Source organism: Myotis yumanensis, unplaced genomic scaffold (assembly GCF_028538775.1).
Source record: "Myotis yumanensis isolate MYYU_CA2020_CCGP unplaced genomic scaffold, mMyoYum1.0.hap1 SCAF_6, whole genome shotgun sequence".
NCBI classification, from domain to species: domain Eukaryota; kingdom Metazoa; phylum Chordata; class Mammalia; order Chiroptera; family Vespertilionidae; genus Myotis; species Myotis yumanensis.
Genome location: NW_027223757.1, coordinates 19,715,207 through 19,736,688, shown reverse-complemented (window position 1 = coordinate 19,736,688; position 21,482 = coordinate 19,715,207). Strand labels below are relative to the sequence as shown.

The 21,482-nt window shown below is 42.8% G+C and overlaps 1 protein-coding gene across 8 annotated transcripts in view; it reads right to left on the bottom strand.

Moving 5' to 3' along the window:
* L3MBTL3 (L3MBTL histone methyl-lysine binding protein 3) overlaps positions 1–14,522 on the bottom strand; it is a 91,144-nt gene extending 76,622 nt beyond the window's left edge. For 4 of the 8 annotated variants that reach the window (XM_070417663.1, XM_070417669.1, XM_070417670.1 and 1 more), the window contains exons 1-2: positions 14,459–14,518; positions 10,885–10,958 (exon numbers count right to left, since the gene is read on the bottom strand). The gene's annotated coding sequence lies outside the window, so the exon portion shown is untranslated. Of the gene's footprint in view, positions 1–10,884; positions 10,959–12,469; positions 12,556–12,984; positions 13,003–14,378 lie in introns of those variants that run through there. The other 4 variants (XM_070417665.1, XM_070417666.1, XM_070417664.1 and 1 more) reach the window with 4 other exon arrangements.
* Between the last annotated feature and the right edge of the window lie 6,960 nt (positions 14,523–21,482).

The following is a 21,482-nucleotide window of genomic DNA, read 5'->3' as shown; positions in this document are numbered from 1 at the left end:
ATTTTTTAAAAATTATCCACGTTAGAGTGCTTTGCACATAGTGGACACTCGGTCCACGATAGCTACAGTTATTCTGAAGCAAAGAAATAAGCTGCTCTCCAGTGTCCACATTCCCTCCAAGCCCTGGTTTACCAGGTATCGGAAGCAGCCAGGGCAGAGGAATGATGACTGTGCCAAGGCCAATACCTCTGCACCACAAGCCCATTTGATTTCTCAGGAGTCCAGAGACGAAGGCAGGGAAAAGCAAGGGGGTTAAGGGAACGACGGTAAGACTCTGGGATTTCACAGGCATGTAAAATTTAAAAATGAATTTGGAAAACTGATGTAAAGTCAATAACTACCCATTTCTGCCAAGCTCTTAGAAAGAACATTTTAACAACTAAACAAACGAAGGAAGACATAATATCTGAATAACAACCCAACACTAGGCCACTGATAACCTTACTGTGACATTTTTGCTGAGCAGGCATAAAAGCTTCCTCACGTTATCAACTTTGGTTCCAGAACCTGCTTTTTAAAAAGCTGGTGAAGAGGCCAACAGAAAGCACAGTGGGAGATTACAGCAAGAGGTCAGTAGGAAAAAAGAGATGAAAGGTATGAATCCTCCCCAAAGGGGACTAGAATGACTCCAGTAAGAGTCTTTCTCTGTATGAGTACTCGAATGCATGTACATGAGTTGCCAGAAAAGAAGAGCTGCAAAGAGAGATTCTATACCCCATTATAATATGTATTACACCGTATCATGATCATCTGAGAGGCTTTGGAGGAAAGAGACCTCATTTCTTTATCCTTCCTGAATATCTAAAGCATCAAAAAATGTTTCAAATGAATAAATAAAAGAGAAGGGGGGGGGGGGGATGCAAGGCTAGTTCCCTACAAAGGGGGATTGAAGAGAGAGAGAATCAGGAAAAAATCTTCATTTGTCCATCTACCACTTATTCTTCAGTGAAAATTCTATCCACCAACTAAGCTGCTAAGTATTTATTTACCTCTTTGGCAGAAGCATAACATTACCGCTCCAAAAACACTCCTTATTTAAGTGTTCCAAAAACACTACTTACTTAAGTGTCAGTGGAGAACACATCAAAAGAAGTTAAATTCAAATCTCTTAAACAGGCTTATTCAATAGGGTGAGAGAAAAATCTAAACTCACACTTGAAGCATCTCTCAACAAACACACATTGCTACAAAGAAAAATTTTCCTTTCAAATCAAGCATGACAGATACCAGCTTTGATATTCTACTCACCCTGACTGATAAGAACTCTGAATCGCAGACATACTGGAATTGAGATCTGTGTGGAGAGATGTGAAATTCTGCCCCGAGGGCCCAAGTTCATAGATTTTAGGTAGGCAAATTCTAGATCATTTAGATATGAGGACTGAAATCTTAGTACCATCAAGAGCCAAGAACAAGCCCTGAGAATCTGAGCATTCTGTCTACATCTATCCTTAAATAGTATGCACCCCCAAGTGGCAAATAATCTATGCTTCCTTTAAATATGGAATCAGTTATTATGATGGCTCCTTCTTATTGATATTTTCTCAAAAACCCTTCTTTGCCATATCTAGTGATTATATTTTAATGAGAACAACCCTATTTATAACTCTACGTATCTGATTTGTTACCTTTTCTGCCATGGAGATTATAGGCAAAGGGTTAGTCACTGAAGACAATCTTTACAAAATCTCAACTTCATGCCCTTCCGTTTGTTTACTGTACAAGGATGAATTATTTGAGATTCTGTGGCCTAACCTACATACTTCCTCTAAAGGAGGAACAGAAAATGAAAAATGCCTTTCAAGAAAAAAAAAGTACAGTACATAGAAAATGAAATCACAAACTGACATTAAACAGGCGAATGGCATATTTAATACACTCTCATCCAATGCTTTTATTTGAAGTTCATTTTCAATGTACAACTATAAAGATTCCTCAATTTGAAACAGAAATAGTCTGAAAAGTACTATCATATCATCAACATACTACTCTAGGAGGATAATAATAGAAATTTTACACCATTAGAAGGATTTCAAAGGGCATTAAAAGAACAAGAACCTGTCTGACACAGATATTTCAATGCTTATGCAAAATATGCCTGAACTGAAATTTAAAACACACACCTAAAAGTAGAATCTTATTCTTTTTTCTTATTTTACTTCTTAAATTTTAAATGCTAAGAATAGTAATATTTTTTCTTATTCAGCTTCATACTTTCATTGAACATAGAGCTAAAATTAAAAGATTTACACTTGATTTCTCTTTTGCATGTAATGAAGTAGATGTGACCAGATTTTTATTTTTCTCATAGAAGTCATGTCTTCAGGCTAATCTTGATAACCACTTGTAGCTAAACTCCTTATCAATAGATTGAACAGCTAGGCCTCAAATCCACTAAATAAGACCACAAACCCATAGGGTGAATTATTCAAATCATTTAACAACCAGACCAGAGTGTCCACTTAGGAATTTCAATTCACAGTTCAGGGTTCAATCTGTGTAACAGATGGGGGGAAAAATTCAACTGATTTTAGTGCCTGAACAATCCTAGTCAAAATGATCTAGTAACTGACCTAGTTTAATTCCATAAAATTACACACAACATAAAGCTCTGGTCTAATCTTAAAAGGGCCTGGAACATAACAAATGCTCAAAAAAACAACAACAACTTATTAGATAAAAGAGCTTCAATTAAGGAGAAATAGTCTACTCTGTAATCAATGCATGCAATGGCATCCTAAGTCAGACTAAAGCTCTCTGGTACAACAGATTTGTGTAACTCCCATTGCAACACAGAACCACCCAGTGGATCAAGAGACTCTTCACTTCATTTGTAAACACGGACATACTCTTCTGGTTAATGAGTTTAACATCAGTAATGATAGCACTGCTGATGAATATATTCATATATATTCATCAGCAGTGAGATATATATATATATATATATGTATATATATATATATAGTTTTTAAGTATAGACATTATGGGCTTTTTATTTTTTTAAATATATTTTTATTGATTTCAGAGAGGAAGGGAAATGGAGAGATAGAAACATCAATGATGAGACAGAATCATTGACTGGCTGACTCCTGCACACCCCTTACTGGGGGGATTGTGCCCGCAACCCAGGCATGTGTCTTTGACCTGAATCAAACCCAGGACCTTTCAGTCGGCAGGCTGATGCTCTATCCACTGAACCAAACTGGCTAGGGTCTGATGAATATATTCTTAGTCACCGTCCTGGCTTTCATTTCTAAATTTTGATTCTAGCACTGTACATTCTGCTCCCCCCCATACTTCCCTGCCTCCAGCTTCTCCCCCTTATCTCTATTCCTCATTTTCATTTTCTTCTTTCCTTTCATAATCCTGGCTTCTGAGCAAATGCTGTTAGCTTTAGAATTCAGTTTGGTAAACTGAGGTCCATTCTTTTCATTTATTGATTGATTTATATTTTTTGATAACTAACCCTATTGCTTTATCAGGTCTCTTACAAAAAAACAAATGAAAGCTTTCTAAAAAACAAACCCAGGAATTCCCAGACCTAATCTGAATAATGTTTTGTTAACAGTTTGTGATCATTTCAAGGCCATGAGGTAGACCAAGGTGTTCTTTTCAGTATGACTCAATAATTGGTCTTTTCCCAATTGTTGGTTTAAATTTTTTTTGAAAAAAGGAAAGTGAAGAGATAGCGATTTCTTCCCATTATATTTTTCTTATACCTGTTCTCTATTGTTCATCTTAGTAAATCAACATATAAGAGACATTCATTAATCTGATAATGAGTTTTCTTAGAAATATTCTAGGAATTACCATTTTGAAAATCAGAAACCTAAAAACATAACAAAACAATCAATTCTTTTGGGTCCCAGCAACAGCCAGATATTGAACTAAAAACACTCTAAAGCAGTGGTTCTCAACCTTCCTAATGCCGCGACCCTTTAATATAGTTCCTCATGTTGTGGTGACCCCTAATTTTATTGTTACAAATTGAACATAATTAAAGCATAGTGATTAATCACAAAAACAATATGTAATTATATACTCCCTCTGTCCCATAATAATAGTAGCAAGTGAATATTTAAACGGGAATTATTGGCGAATGCAGCTGTAAGTTATTTTGTAGCGCAAAATTGCGAAGCCTTCAATCAAAATAAATGTTTCATGACATCTGTCATTTGTTTTGACACATCTTTCAATTTTTAGGTTAATCTAATTATTATGAATTATAACTATTTTTCTAATTTCATCCGCTGATCAAAATCAATTGTTTTATTTCAGTTGAATACCAACCCCTTGTAAAAGTAAGATGAAAAAAAGAGAGTATTCAAGCAAAGATCGAGTTGCGATTGTCCAGTTCTTGATGCATCAAAAGAAAAAGGAAAAGTTGCAGAAAGGTGCAATTACGTTAGCTGCAAAACAATTTAAGTGCAACAGAATGACCATATCAAGAATTTGGAAACGTGCTTCCGAAAATAATTTTCAAGGAGAATCTTATGTTAATGTTGATTCTTTGAAAAAACAAAACTGTGGACGTAAATGCAAAGATTATGGAGAAAAACTTGAAAAACTTAAGACATATTCCTCTTAGCAGAAGAGGCACCATATTAGCCTTTGATAATATTTCTCCCAAAATACTGGATAATACGTTTCTGTCACTTCAACAAGTTATGCTGGAAGCAATGAAGAACGATGGCTCCAATAATTTTAAGCTCACGCATATAGGGAAAGCAAAGCTTCGCAGCCAAGGGATCCTACCTACAAGTTTAAATTGCAGTTAACGAAATTCTTAAAAAATCCAGAAATATCTGAACACTCAAAGTAAAAATTAGGAGTACTATTTTTAATTTATTGTTTAATTTAATCTAGTTTATTTATAATAAATGTTGCGTTCTATATTTATTTTCTTTTGCTACTATTATTATGGGACAAATTACATTCATCAACTGCTACTATTATTATGGGACAGAGGGAGTATGTGTTTTCCGATGGTCTTAGGCGACCCCTGTGAAAGGGTCGTTCGACCCCAAAGGGGTCGCGACCCACAGGTTGAGAACCGCTGTCTAAAGAATGACTAGAGCGAAGCCCTTCCAAGGTGCGTCTGGAATGTGCTAGGAGATACTTTCTGAGCCATGCCATCTTTGCTGATCCAACTCTTTTTTTTTTTTTGTACTGAATTTATTGGGATAACATTGGTTAATAAAACTATATAGGTTTCAGGTGTACAATTCTGTAATACATCATCTGTATATTGTATTGTCAAGTCTCCGTCCACCACCATTTAGCCCTCCTTACCCTCCTCCACCTCTCCCCACCCCTTTCTCTCTGATAATCACCACACTAATATCTGTGTCTGGGGGGGGCGGGGGGGGGGGTTGTTTTGTTTTGTGTTTGCTTAAACCTTTGGGAAGACAGAAGATGCTCTTTAGAGTGGGTCAGGAACTTTGGACAAGAGGGTGCTGTGCAGCTGTGACATAGAAAAGAAGAGGCAGGAGAAGGAGAAGCAACTCAAAAGGAGGAGTAACAACAAAAACCAACCTTGCTTGTGCTTTACACATTAGCTCAGGTATCATCCAAAATGAAACCAATAGCCAAGTCAAAGTATCTAAAAGTCTGAGATATTATATTCCAAGTCTCAAAAACCAGGGTATTTGGATGTTTACTGCTCCTTCAGCCAATGGACTGTTAAGAAAAATCAATAAAGTGATGCGGTGTACAAAGTGGTGAGAGCGAACAGCTAGTCTGGCAATCATGTCACTCATCCATGCAAAACCACTATGACCTGCCTGTATAATCGAATTACTTTCTTCCTTTAACCCCATTCAATGAATAAACTACCTTATGAGAGGACAGAAATCATAAGCCAGTATCATTTCCTTGGTCCCACCCCTTTCAAACTGCATGATATGAACTCAGACAAGTTACTAAGTATCTCTGAAGACCAGTTTGCTCTAAAAGGGAAAGAATAATGCCAAATGCTCAAGGTTAGTGGAGGTATTTGAGACAATATTCAGTGCCTGGAACAGTACCTGGGCATGCAGAAGGCACTCAGTATTTGTTGGGTAAATAAATATAAAGTACCTAGCTTTGTATGTGATAATCAGAAGGCATTCAATATACAATTACACCAAATACACCAGCATTTCAGTGTTTTGCAGAGGGCACCCCACCTCCCAGGCCCCCACTTTAGAAACATATTTAACTTCACATCCAGCTGCATTGCTATAGCACCTACTGCACTTATCTCCACCACTGAGCCACGGCTTCGTTTCATTAATGAACACTCCATGTGCTTAGGTTATCTCCTGGACTAGATTATGAATACATTGAAGCAAAGAACATTTATTCAACCCTGTTGGTTACTTGAAGCACTCCCCAACAAAGACTTACACAAAATAGATGCTCAATAAATATTTTTGGCTAACACAAAACACTGACTTACAAAAAGAGTAATCATAGAGAAGGCATCGTACTATTACATATAATGCACATGTAATTCTTCCCTTCACTATCCAAGTCCTTAATTCTAAGTCCACTTCTGAGGAAGAAACTGAGGCTCATTAGACCACCCAACTTTACTCAAGTTCCTCTCAAAAGCCCTTGTTCTTTCCGCCAAACCACTCTGCTTCCTCTTGAAGGGCTTTCCCAATCCAATTTCATAAATCAAACTCAGTTATATTTCAAGGGTACCCTTTCCTGGTGTTTTGCTTTCATCCACTTGCTGCATACCTGATGCTGCAGTGAATACAAACTAATTCATAATCTCACATCAGTGAAATGATTTAACTTAGTAAAGAGGTAACTTGAGATTATTCCCATTGGATAATGAAGCCTTTAAAAAATACATCTTCAGGATGCTCTGAACTTCAAGATATCATATGTAAATAAACATATCTATCATATATAATAAAAGGCTAATATGCAAAAATTAAAAAAATTTAAAAAAGGCTAATATGCAAATTGACTGAACGTCAGAACAACCGGTCACTATGATGCACACTGAGCACCAGGGGGCAGATGCTTAACACACAGGCACGGAAACATGGAACACACTGATGAATCTCAGAGAGAAGAGGGGAAGAGATTAACCAAAGATCTTACATGCATACTAGAGGCCCTGTGCACAGATTCATGCACCAGTGGGGTCCCTCAGCCTGGCCTGCGGGGATAGGGCCGAAACCGTCCTGGTACACGAATTTGTGCACCAGTGCACCAGTGGTGTCCTCAGCCTGGCCTGCAGTGATCAGGCCAAACCCATGCACCAGGCCTCTGACATCCCCCGAAGGGTGCCGGATTGCGAGAGGGCGCAGGCCAGGCTGAGGGACTCTACCGGTGCACGAATCCACACACCGGGCCTCTAGTGAATATATAGATCTCTTAAACACAGTGTCTTCCAGACAAATAGTTTACTTTAAATACACTGTCCCCCAAAACCGTTGATAGTAGCAAGCAGGGGAAGTTATAGAGCAGATCTTCACCAGAGTCACCTTTGGTGAACATATTGGGCAAAGGAGAAAACAATCAGTCCAAATCTATCACCCTCCCTAGATTTACAATTCAGGCAGTCCTTGACAGCCAGTAAAGAGATTCTTATTCATTTCTGAAAACTCCGCATGAAAGCAGAAGTGTAACATATTGTGCTACCTGTATACAATTATATGTCAAGGTCCTGCATTAGTTAACTGGGGAAATCCATGTTTCCTAGCTCTCTGGCTCCCAGGAGTGTGATAGCCCTTATTCTTTTCTACTGGCACAGAGTGCAGCTGTTAGACTCACATTAGCAGAGCTCAGAGTTGTGTCTACTCCTCGGGTAAGGGTCTAGGGAATTCATCAAGGGCAAACACCTCATCTTTTAGTGTTTGGCACTGTAAGAACTCAGTAAAAACTGGTTAACTAGTGGAAACACTGCCAGGGCGTCACTCAGGTTTCCCATCCTTGGGACCCCACACCACATAAAGTAACTTCTCTTGTAAATTTTCTATCCTAAGTATATTCACTATAAATAGCCTTGGCTGAAATATATATTTCTTAGAAATAACCTACCAAACAAACCGGTCGAGATTATTGAAGAAACAGCCATCTATTACTCAAGGACTAATTAAACAGGACATGTCTTTCTTCTTTTCTGCACTATTGGTTTTTGTTTTTTTTTTGATTCTTGGAACATTGATTAGATAAACTGTAAGAAAAGAGAGATGAACTAAAACTTGTCAGGGTTTGTCCAGTTCAGTATCATCAAGTGGAAAATAATGATAGTACCTGTGACATTTTTTTTTGTCTAGAAGATAGTTGGTAATAACTAGAAAAAAGTAGCAATGGGTTCTAGGAAACATAGGGAGTGGGGGAGCCTACATGGGCTCCCTAAATCCACATTTATGGGACCCATTTCCTGGCCCGTATAGTCAATATACCTACTATCCTGGTTACCTATTTTCTCATCCTCATTTCCCAACAGACTCAAGCAACTGAAAATATTAATTACAGGATACGAATTCCCCTCACACCAACTCTTCTACTTTCATCACCCTACCATTCCCACAATTAGGCATCATTTTCAATTTGAAGTATTCATTTCATGTACTCCTTCCTATTAAATGACTAGTTTGGGATAAATAAATTTCACTTGGTGTTCAGCACCATGTTAAAGCAGGGTCCCTTCTCTCACAGCGCCAATACTGTAAAAGACAAACTACTCTTTTCCTGAAGAAAAGAAATATCCTCTGCAAGTACCGTGACAAGTCCATATAATATACACACCAGAAACCAATCTAATAATTTTAGCCAGGAATTAAATCACTGTCCTGCCCTAACCAACTACCTTCTGCCCTTCACAAAGCATGGCTAAGGTAAAATGACTGCCAAACATCTGAATCAATTCGTCACAGTTTTCCAAACTTTGTTTCATTTGATCCTTTCAACAGAGGAAGGAAGGCAAGCTCTTTTGCTCCGAGTTTCCAGATGGGGGAAGGTAGGCTGAAAGAAGTAAAGGGACTTACACAGGTATTTAGTGATTACACTGTCTTCTGATTCCCGTTCTAACACTCTATCTGCAGCCCCAGTGAGTTCCCAAATGGAGGGAAATAATCAGCCTTCCCCTCAGCACGTCTAAACACAATACTCCCCGTCCAAGGAGACCCATTTACTCTGCCTCAACTCTACTCTGTCTGCATGGTGTTCTTATAGTTGATCTTGACCCACTGTCTCTGCTGCATGATGCAACATGGACCACATCTATTTGTTTTGCTGATAACACTATTCAAGATGACTCGCAAGCAGAAAATGACAATAAACTCCTGTTAACAATAATTTTTATGATGGTAATTATTCAGTTTTGACATATAGCCCAGCGGTCGCCAACTGGTGGACCGTAGATCACTGGTGATCCATAAGGTCCGAAAGGTTGGGGACCGCTGATATAGACCACATCCATCCCAGTTATAAGGTGGCCCATGAGGATTAATAGTCCTGCTCATAAAAGGGGAGGCTAATTTTTTATTTTGTTTTTGCCAAACAACATCATAAACTCTTTTAATACTTAAGAGAAGGGCCCAGCCGGTGTGGCTGAGTAGGTGAGCGTGGACATATGAACCAGGTCACGGTTCAATTCCAGGTCAGGGCACATGCTGGGAGTGTGGGGAATGCAGAAGGCAGCTGGTCAATGTTTCTCTCCAATCGATGTTTCTCTCTCTCCCTCTCCCTCTCTGAAATCAATAAAAATATATTTAAAAAAAAAAAAAAGAATCTGTTAAGAGCCCTGGCCAATTGGTTGGGAGTGTCATCCCATATACCAAAAGGTTGTGGGTTCAATTTCCAGTCAGGGCACATACCTAGCTTGTGGGTTCCATCCCCGGTCAGGGTGTGTGCAGAAGGCTACCAATTGATGTTTCTCTCTCTCTCCCTTCCTCTCTCTAAAATCAATAGACATATCTACATATCCTTGCATGAGTATTACAAAAAAAAAGGAATCTGTTAAGAACTCATAGAGAAAGAACAGAGTGACAGCTGTCAAGGGGAAGGGGGGACAAAATCGTACACCTATGGATGAGGACAGTGGGGGGGGGGTAAGGGCAGAGGGTGGGGTGGGAACTGGGTGGAGGGGAGCTATGGGGGGAAAAAAGAGGAACAACTGTAATAATTTGAACAATAAAGATTTAATTTAAAAAAAGGGGGGGAGGCGGGTTACAGGGCTGGGTGAAAAAGGTGAAAGGATTAAGCTGCAAAACACCCACAAAAAACATGCACACACAAAAACTCATAAACACAGACAACAGTATGGTGATTACTGGAAAGAAAGGGGGCATGGGGGAGCAAGAAGAGGGCATAAGGGACATAAATGGTGATGGAAGGAGACTTGCCTTGGGATGATGAATATATAATATAATATACAGATGATATAGAATTGTCCACCTCATATCTGTATAATTTTATTAACCAACTAGAGGCCCAGTGCACGAAATCCGTGTACAGGTAGAGTCCCTAGCAGCTGCTGGCTGCCAGGCGGGGCCTTCCTTAGTTCCACGCCACCCCCTGGTGGTCAGCACACGTCATAGGGAGTGATCGAACTCCTGGTGGGTCAAACACCCAAGGGGACACTTTGCATATTAGGCTTTTATATAGATATAGATGTCCCCCCAATAAATTCAATAAAAAAGAACCTGGTAAGAGAGCCAGTCCAAAGATTATTCAAGACAATCTCATAACTTTTCCCAATGTTTTATTCCAGCTTCAATCACAGTGCCAAGACTTTCATGCATTCAAAGCAGCCCCCATAAAATGATGGTTTTTCTGCCAACCTTGTCCCCACGTGCTCCTTCTTCCTGATTTCCAAATGCAGTCTTTCACATTTGTAAATATATCAAGCAATTTGTTTCAACAAGCAAATCTTACCTAGTGGCGGCGAAGAAATAACTATCTGGTGGTCTTTACGATTGCTGTCCACCCGCAAGACTTCTCTGGAAAGTCTAGCATTGATTCAAAGAGAGAAAAAGTAAAAAATCAAAGCACTGTCATAAAAAAGAAGCCTTGAAATCCACCATCCACAATCTAAAAGTTTAAAGTTTGAATCACTGACCTACTGCATAATATCACACAATACCACTCAGAATGTTAAAATAAACTAGTCCTGGATGAGGTGAGATGGATTTTATCATTCAGATCATTCCCTTATCCTAAATTCCCCCATTAAGGTCCCTCCCATTGTATGAAAAAGGGTGAAGGTTAAAGGGATTATTTGACTCAACTTTATTTCTCTCATTGCTTTTATCTTTAAAATTAAAGTTGCTTTACTGAACATACTACATTGGCAAAAGAATAGATATTGTGTAAGTAGATTTGTCCACATATTTGAGTGTTTAAATAACATTATGCAAAGCATCCAGAAATGTCTTATCCAGTGAAACAAAATTATACTCTTGGTACTACTTATTTTACGACTACATAAAACTGTATGGTTAGGATACTAAATACCAGCCTTCAATTATATTTATTAGAGACTAGAAATGATCAGTGCATATAAAAGGCAAATTTAAACCAAGGGTCTTTATTCATTGTTTCAAACTTTTAAACACAGATTGGTATTTTTGTTAACATTCAAGATGAAACTATCCGCTGTGTCTCCTGGTTAAAAGTTGGTCAAATGTGTACACAACGATAGATAGGAGAACAAATTATTTCTAATCCAGGGAGTAATGAAGCTCAAATCCCAGAATAAAAGCCAAGTGTTATTTCCCATACAAATAATGAGGGATGAAGTTACAGGGTGGAACTCATTTGCTCTCGGATTTACTGAACTCTCTATTTCTGATCAGCATCCTTTCACTCAACATCTGGCTGCTCGCTCAGGTCCTCTAATTACTTCCACGTCTGAAGGGACTACGTAGCTACAAGTAAAGGCCAAACTTTGCTCTCGGCCTTCGGAACTTAGAGATGCGCTTAACCACTAGAGGTCTCCCCTTGGCCAGTTTTGCTCGTTCGCTATTTTGCTGCACTTGAAACTTTCCGGAGAAATGCTCTCTATGCGAGTCAGTGTTTTTCTAAAAACTTGCGCAAAAATCCACGCGATCGAGCTAGCCAGTACGGAGACTCTCGGGCTCCCCAAACCAATAACGTATTACAAACAATGCTCTAAAAACCGAAATTCAAATTCGACGCACTCGCCCCGGCGGCTCTCCTCTCCCCGCCACCCCCCTCCCATTCTTATTTCTCATGTTTCCCTTAACTTAAACTCAGAACAATTAAAAAATCTATTTTTGTTTCTGTGCACTTTGATCTCTAATGCATTTTTCTGGCGGTAGGCGCGAGGTGGTTAAGGAGCCGGCCGAGGGATGCAGGGAGGGGGAAGGGCCGAGCTCTCAGCGCCCGAGGAAGTTGCATAAGGAAAGAGACTCCGTTTTTTGGGTCCCCTCAAAAAATCGGCGGGGAGGGGGAGGAAAAGGAAGCGGTGGGGAGGGAGGGGAACCGAAGCGACGCTTACCTCCGTCCCCCCCGTGGAAGGGTGGGGTGGGAGCCGGGGTCTGCGCGACCCCGGAGGGCGGCTCGTCACCCCCACCTTCCTCCGAGCGCAGACGCACGAACGGGTCCCCCCACCCTGCGCGGGCGAGGCGGGGAGGAAACCGCCCGCTTTTAAACTTTCTCTCACGGTCGCGCAAAGGGCGTGCTGCGACCAGAAAGGGTGGAGGTGGGGGCAGATGATCAGGCCCCTTTTCCCTGAAGGTAATTAAAGTTTTTGCCACCGGCACCAAAGTTGCGCCCTGCCCCCGCCCGTGCCCCCGTCCCCTGCCACCCGGCCTCTCGGACTCGCAAGTTTGCCTCCCTCGCCCCCCTCGCCCGCTCGCCGGGCGCGCGGCGGATGCCCCGGCTCCTGCGCTTCCCGATCCCCACCCCCGCCGGCCTCTACTTCCCCCCGCCCGGCCGCCGCGGCGCGAGGACGGCCCGCCGGGCCCAGGACGCGAGTGTGCAAAACCCATTATTCCGGAAAGGCACACGCACGCGGCGCAGGGCGGGCGGCGGCCCCGCCTCGGACCCCGTTTTGCCTCCCCAGGATAAGGACGACGTAAACAAGTTGCAGGAAAAGCAGCCCAGCGCCGGCCCCCATACCGCCCGCTGCCGCCGCCGCCGCCGCTACCGCCGCTGCCGCTGCCGCCGCCGCCGCCGCCGCCCGACACACGCCCGCGCCCGCACCCGGCCCGGCGCTGCAGCGGCGCGGGGCGATCGCCGCGACGGCGCGGGCTCCCGGCCCGGCCCCGCGGCCCGCACCCTCCCCCGCGCGGACGGCCGCGCCGGGCCCGCGCCGCCTCGCTTCCCGAAGCACTTTCCTGCCTCGGGCAGAAATAAACCGGAGGGTTTATTTTTGTGCAACTTTCCCAAAATGGCGGAAATTGGAGCTGATCTATATGAAATTCTCACACAGTCGGTCGGGAAGGGGGAGGCGGCGAGGAGAAAAGGCAAACTCTCGGCCGCCGAGCCCCGCCGCGGGTCCGCGAGTGTGTGCGTGCGTGTGAGTGTGCGTGTGCGCGGTGGGAGTCGGGGAGGCCTCCGCGCCGCGCACACACACGGCACCCGCCGGGCGGGCGCGCCGGCACATTCAACCAGTCCGTTCCCCGCAGCCCGGGCGGCAGAAAGTGGCGCGGCCTCTTTTCCCACTGCCTCGGTCTCCCGTACTTGTACTTCTCGCGCTCGCTCGCTCGCTCGCCCGCCGGTGCGCGCCCGGCACAAAGGCCACACGGGCGGAGGGGGCCGCAGGGGCGGCGCGCGGGGATCGCGCCTCCCGCCGCACCGATCCGCGGCCCCGGCCGCCCCCGCGCCCCCCGCCGGCGCCCCCCGCCTCCCTCGGCGGCCGCGCTCGCTGCCCGGGCTGCGGCTCCGCGGCGCCCACTCGGGCACGCACCCCGGCGGAGCCCCGGCGCCGCCGCGCTCCCCCACCCCGCGCCGGGTGTCATGAAAGCGACCCAAGTGACAAGCTCGGGGGGCGCAGGGGAGGGGGCCCACACGCATCCCGCCGCCTGCGCGCCGGCGAGAGCCCGACGCGGCCGCCTCGCCCCGGCTCCCTTCCGCACGGCCCCACACACCCTTCCCCGTGTGCGCGCAAAGAAAAAAATACAAGTCTCTCCTCCCCCCATTTTTTCCTTTCTCTTTTCTCTCTCTTTTGTTCCTCTTTCACACTCGCACTCACTACTTCGGAGTGAGATGCCCAGAGACTCCCCTGCCAGCCGTTCCCGCGTCACTCGCCCACTTTTTTCCCCAGGATTAAGTTTTCTCCTCTTTCCCAGAGGCGCAGAGAAGTGGGGGAGAAACCCCTTCTGTCCTTTCCCCTCCCCTGGTCTGTTTCACAAGACGAGGGTGCGCTTCCTTCTCTCTGTAGGTCTCTGAACTTTCATCCTCACCCAGAAAAATAAATGCATGTCTTTCGCACAGGCAAATCTTCAGATTAATTAGAGATTAGATCCGATCCGCCGCTTCTTACCCCCAAAATTTCTCTTTTTTTTTTCTCCGTCTCACGAGTAGTCCTGACAAATGGTCCAGGGCTGCGGGCGCAGTGCGCATGTGCGCGTGGAGTCAGGCTGGGGAGAGGGGAAACTGCGCTGGTGCCGGTGCCGCCGCCGCCGCGGCTGCCGGGGAGGCTCGCGCTGGCTTCGCTGTGGCTGCTGCTGCGCCTTCGCCGCTGGAAAGCAGCAATCAAGCCGCTTGGCGAAGGCAGCCGCCCGCAGATACTGTTTCAGGTGCATCTTTTCCATAGCCCCGTCCCCGGCTCCGAGCTGGTTCCAGAGCAGTCAAAACAAATATGAAAGACGGCTAAGATGATAGATTTCTTTGTCTATTTTGCACTTTACTTTTTGAAAAAGGCAATTCTCAGAGCAGTGAATCCACCACGTACTGTTAGATGTATGCACTCAGCCATTAAAGAGTGGGCCTTGGTCCTATCCAAACATTCCCCCAAAGGCTAAATGCATGCTACAGGTCACGAAAAATAGGAAATAAAGTTTTAAGCTTTTACGCAGTAGGAACCTACCCCCCCCCCCCCCCGCCCCCTCGGGACTGGAAGAATGCATACTGAAGTGCGCGTGTAAAATGCCTGTTCTTTCCGTTTCTTAAGTGTTGATCTCTATTGACAGCTTGAGGCCTCTGCTGTAAAATATGCTGGGATTCGTACATCAACTTAGAAATCGGTGTTGAAGTACCTTGGCAATAAGCAGGTCGAGGACTACCTCTTAATGTATTCAGTCAAGATGGCTGAGCGGTCCTAAAAAGCAAAACCTGTCTTTGTTGAGGCGTCAAAACTAGATCAAGCGAGAGTATTGTGTTTCGGTATTGACCGCTTTCCCCTTATTGACGACAGGCTTCCTTTTGGGCAGCTCATCGTTCTCCTTTTTCACGAAGTATAAGTAGTTACAAAAATAATTCAAGTAATTGAAGTTGTGATAGCCACTTTAATGTCCGTAACCGAGACTGCTGACCAAGAAACTCAGTAGCCCGTGATTTCAGGAAAGGCGGGACCCACTCTTACATTTCGCAGGAGTAAGAAAGTAAGGCAAAGGCCCCACCCCCTTCCAAGTGGACTATTTATTTTGTATCTAATAAAGGGTAAAGGAGCCCTTTTCTGAAATTGCTGCCTGAGGCCTAGGACTTATATGTATCACAGATGGAAATTCTGTATTAAAAATCCTTCTCCAAAATGTAAGTGATATTACTATTCTTGATTGAATTTTTTCACTTAAGGAGTGTTCCTTGAACCAGTTTCAGAAAATAAACTGTTAAATTCTTTCCTTAGGACCATGAAATTACCTAGAGAAGCAGACCACCCGACTCTTTCTTCTGTTGATGTAGTGACTGAATTCTCTAAATCAAAACTCAAGACATACAGCTTGACATGTACCAAAGAACAAAGGAACAAATGCTGTGAAGCTGAAATAAGTTTATAAAATATGTTCCTATCTTGGGAAACCATTGGTTTAGGGGTGTCGAGTGGGGAAGGCTGGATGAGGGACAGCCATAGATAATCTCATACCGCCAGGTAACTATTGATTTCACCCACCACATCCAACCTTCTTCAGAGCTGCTCTCAAAGAGCATAATTAATCTAAATTTCAGCTTCTCTTCTTTTCTCCCTGACCCTTGAATAATAATAAGCACTGAAATGGCCAAAGGCAGACTACAGGAGGAGGAAAGAAAGCCTGTGCAAACTAAGACCTTGCCCCCAAAGAAATTCCTCTTCCTGAAAATCCATTTCAGATCCATTCTCTGTAGATAATCTTTGGATACGTCTATTTCACATATATTTTCAGAGATGTTGCTTCAACAGCCTGGAAACTTACATTAGCAGCACACCTTGTCCTAAGCACTCTGCAAGATGCTGGGGAACAACAGAAGATGAAAACTAGGCCAGAAGGAATTTTGTCTGGGAAGAGAGACTGTCTAGTAAGCTGGGCCTTGCCTCCAGTAGTGTAAATGTTGTCCTAGGGGTAATGCAGAGCAAGTACAATCAAGGGGCACCTATGCCAACCAGGTACGTTTTCTAGAAAAAGTCATAGCTAAGCTGATTTGAAGGACAAATGTCCAGGGTATATGGTTCCACCTTCCTCTGGAAAGTTGATCCCATAAAGAAAGCCTGAGTAAAAGTCCAAGGATTTGGAGAACAAGGCTTGCCTTGGACCTGTGTACTTATTGAAGTTCACTGACAAAAAATGAGGATGAATTGAGGCTCTCTGTAATACATTGTCTTTCTCCTCCAGAGATCATCAGAAAAACCTCAAAGATTTCATCTCAGTTGTTCCCAAGATATGGTTCAGCATAGCAAATATTTTGAAGGTATTCATGTGTAAGAATAATGACTTTAAAGCTGCTAACAATTTTTTCTACAAAGAATTCTTTGGTGCCACCACCTGAGACAGAGGCAGAAGGCAGCATCAGAATTCAGACAACACTGGTATTCTTCATACGAGCTGTCACTAGTCACAGGACCTTTCTCCATCGGTTTCCTAAATGGTAACATACAACAGAAACTTCTTTGCTGTTCCTTCACCCTCCCACCGTTCAGTCACTGGTCAATAATTCATTATACAGCCCTTCTTTCTGGTATCAGTTAATCTCACTATTCTCCCCTCTTCTCATCCCACCCTGCTCCACCCTATCTTCCCTACATACCAAATCCACCCTTCAGGCCAGCTCTGTAACTTCCTGGATATCCCAGGGAAGGTTCTAACTCACTTTCTTTTGTGTTTTCTTATTTACACCCAAACTATTCCCCTCAAAATGACATCAGGTTACTCCATTCCTAAATATTCTGAAGCCAGAATCAATTTACATGGAGATGTTTGAAACGAATGGCTGCTCTCAGTCTTCGGAAACCTTTTGAGGTGTCTCATCGCCTCCCAGATGAAGATTATTTGAAACCTCTCTCACGGGGTGCTCCATCCTGAAACCTCCGCTCTGTGTGAACTTCCATTAAGAAACCCAAACTCCCTTTTCCTAACACTAAGCTGGTTCTGCATTAATTCAAGGATGACCTCTTCCAGGAGCCAGCCCCTCACAAACTGAAAGTGCCCAGGAGTGAAGTCCAAGAAATTTGCTTTCTAATCCAGTTCTGCCACCACCCACTGGGAACATTAAGAAGGTCACCCCACATTGCAGGGCTTCAATTCTCTCATGAATTAGGCTAAGAAAACAGGGTAATTGATTTCTGAGATCTCTTTGAAAGCCATGTCTCTTCCCACCCTTCCCACATAACGGACAGACGCTATCACAGTTTAGTACAAATAATATGGAATCAAGGAAGGAATTTTAAATAAGGAGTGAAAATCCATCCATCTGCTAGGTATCAAAATGTTACCCGTTTATAGCTCATTCAGTTGGCTTAAACCTGGTACTAATGAGATGTAGGTCATGGGTTCCATTCCCTAATGGCTAGTTAGTTCTGATCTGCTCCATAGCCGCAAGCTGCTTTCCTCACCCCAGTCCCCCACGCTGTAATGTGTGCTAGTGGTCACATGTCTTCAGGTAAACTTGAATCTTTCCATAGAATTTTCTAAATGAACAATACTTGAAATCGCCCTTTTAAAGTATACCTTACTTTTAAGTATGAGTCAATTCCTTGATTTTTTTCAGTCTACATAATTGTGCACTCCATGGTTTTCCAAGTGTAAAAATGACATTGACACTGGTTTAGCTAAGAGTCATATAATTAATATGATAAAAGCTGAGTTGGATTTTCTTTGTTAGTATTCTAGGTAACACAGAAATGTTCATATAGGTACCCGCATTTGAATCCTGGTTATATTTTGGTGACACATCTGTATAGAATCTTAGCACAGAGCTTGTGATAGTGAATGTAATTAAAATGCGGAGGGTGGAAGGAGAGGGGTGCATTATTCATCAGATAAGGAAAGGATTATGATGTGTACCACGCTGTCAACATCTTCAGGAAATTCTCTATATATAAAAGCCTAATATGCTAAGTGTCCGACCCATCAGTCAGCCAATTGCTATGATGTGCACTGACCACCAGGGGGCAGATTCTCCACCAGGTAGGTTAGCTTGCTGCTGGGGTCTGGTTAATTGGGACTGGGCAAGACGGGCTGGACATGCCCTGGAGCCAACCTCCCGCAGTCCCTCCCTGGCCTCTAAAATATTTCTTCTAATTAATTTCTTTTCAATGTGCACAAATTCGTGCACTGGGCTTCTAGTTAATATATAAAGAGCTTCTGGGTAGATGTGAATATTTGTTATCATTTTGTTTAGGTGCAAAGGTAAAGTTAGAAATATGACAGACATATTCAAAAGAGTGGAATAATATGAGACCATAAACCAACTCCTAAATTAAATGAAAAAGACAATTTATAATTTTCCATAAAAGACTTATTCATTTTTTTTAAAAAAATATTTTTATTGATTTCAGAGAGAAAGAGAGAGAGAGATAGAAACATCAATAATGAGGGGAAAATCATTGATTGGCTGCCTCCTGCAAGCCCCACTCTGGGGATCAAGCCCACAACCTAGGCATGTGTCCTGACTGGGAATTGAACCAGCAACATCCTGGTTCATAGGTCAATGATCAACCACTGAGCCATGCCAGCCGGGCAAGACTTATTCATTTAAAGCCTAAATCCAGAGGCGTTGTAGCTAAATAAATGACATCCTTAGAGCCTGGTTCTAGAATGTTCTTTCCATTTAACCTGGCCACAGGTGATTGGTCCAGGAATGGTCATTTAATCCAAGGACTGAATCAAACAGCAAGGGGTGACCTATGAATCAGCAGGGAATGCTTCCCCATATAAATAAAAATGATGAAATGGACCAGTCATACTCTCATGCTTGGCCATAGGAACTGGCAATAGTGGGGGATAAAGTTAGTTGCTAGGCATTACAAAAACCAAATGACACACAGAGAGGAAAAGGTAGAGTTCATTAGCTATTAGGCATTAGAAACTGCACAAGTAGACATCACAAGGTAGAACAGAGAAGAAGTTAGCCAGCCAGATAAAGATAAAGGTAAAGGTGCCAGAGCTGCACTGGGCTCTGCATGACTTCCTATTCTAGTCTTGGAAAGGCCTGGCCATTCGTGGTCACCATGAAGACTACCTGCACAACTAGAACTTCTGACTTCACCAGTATCCCCATAATGACTCTCCATCCCTATGGAAATTAGTCTTTTTTTTTTTTAATTAAGTGGATAAAAGACACCAAGCAACAGCAGTGTGTATGACTTGTTCTTTGTAGCCTTACAAAATTAAAGGGAACTAAGTCAGAGCCAATTTAGTCATCCATTGCCCAGTCTCTTTCTTCTCATTAGTGGAGCATGCAGACCAGACACTAAGAATCTAATCCCAACACCACTAATTTCAAACATGTGATCTTGGCCAAATTGCGGAATCTGTCTTACCTCAGTTTGTACATCTGTAAAGTGGGGATATTAACAGTACCTAGCTTCTGGGGTTGTTATGAGGATTTAATGGATTAATGCAAGACTAATCCTGGCCACATGGCTATTAACCAATAAATGTTACCATGTGAGCCGGGATTTTTGCCCGTTTTGCTCCCTGCACGATTCCTAGCACCGAGAATTGTACCCACATGTGGTTAAGTATGCAATAAATATTTTTGAATGACTTAAGGGAATATTAGTATGTGAATTATTGCATCTGCTCTTTTACTTGCCTTCTTCCCAGCTGGTTACTAGGTCACAGGTGTTGCGTCACAGGCATACTCATGGGCCACATCCTCCTAAAAATATGTAAACAGAGAGTGCTAATGGAATTCATAGACCCTATTTTAAAGAAGCCTGCTGTCCAGAATAGATTATCTTTTTTTAAAAAAATATATTTTTATTGATTTTTTTTTTTAGAGAGAGAGAGAGAGAGAAACATTGATAATCAATCCGCTGCCCCTGCACACCCCCTGCTGGGGATCAAGCCTGTAACCTGGGCATGTGCCCTGTCTGGGAATCAAATCGGCGACCTCTCAGTGCATGGTCTGATGCTCAACCATTGTGCCACACTGGCTGGGCCAGAATATATTATCTTTTTTTAGCATATATATTACACTTTTACATCTTCAAAGCCCTTCTCAGTTGTTAACTAAATGTTTGTTATAACATTCCTACATTAACTTTCATCAGGGAGGTAACTGAGGCATGGTTCCGATCATCAATAGCTATATCTGGAATAGATTTTGGCACATAAATACAGTAAGTGTAACTATACATAAAAGAAATCTGGAATGTTACTTTGTTCATGTGGAATGTTGCAAGTAATGTCAGTGTTTGAGAAGATGATCTGTTACTTTTAAATTATACTAGCTATGCCTTTCACTTGGTTCTATTTCAGAAACTATGATCAATAGAAAGGTTTTCGAACTGAAGTTTCTCAATGGATTTGGTCTCTAAAGAGTAAAATTTTAACATTCAGTATTGAAACATTTTCCTATATCTCAGCAGTTTCCCAATCATTTCCTACGAAAGGCTTTGAGAAAGTAGTTCTTCCCTTGTATTGTATGTTGAGAGTTTCTGCATGTGTCTCCTTAAAATTCACAGATAGCAAAGAATGAAACAGGTTAAAATCAGTATACCATTGATGAAATCAGTCAAGAGCAATCTAGCTATAAAAGGAAAAAAGAAATTTGGGAAATACCCAAATTCAATCAAGTATCTGGAATTTCAGGAAAGCCTGAAAATGTTTTAGACTCATCCAAATGATTGGCTTTACTACAGATTAAAACAACCCTAACTCAGAGGAGGCCACAGTAAACTGAATAATCTATTAATTTCCCTCTAGTTGACTCCTTCTCTTCCACAGCCCAACCAGCTTTACTAATCTCAAGGCCATACCCACTTAGGTTTCCTCTCTCCCAATACAAGCTCCTTCAACCCTCTCCTTACTCTGCCAAATCTCTCTCTTTTCCTCTCCTATCTACAGGGGCAAATATCCCTACTTCTTTGACAAGCTGTCCCTTTAAATGTGCTCTCAATCACATACTTTCTCTATTCCTCCATGAAT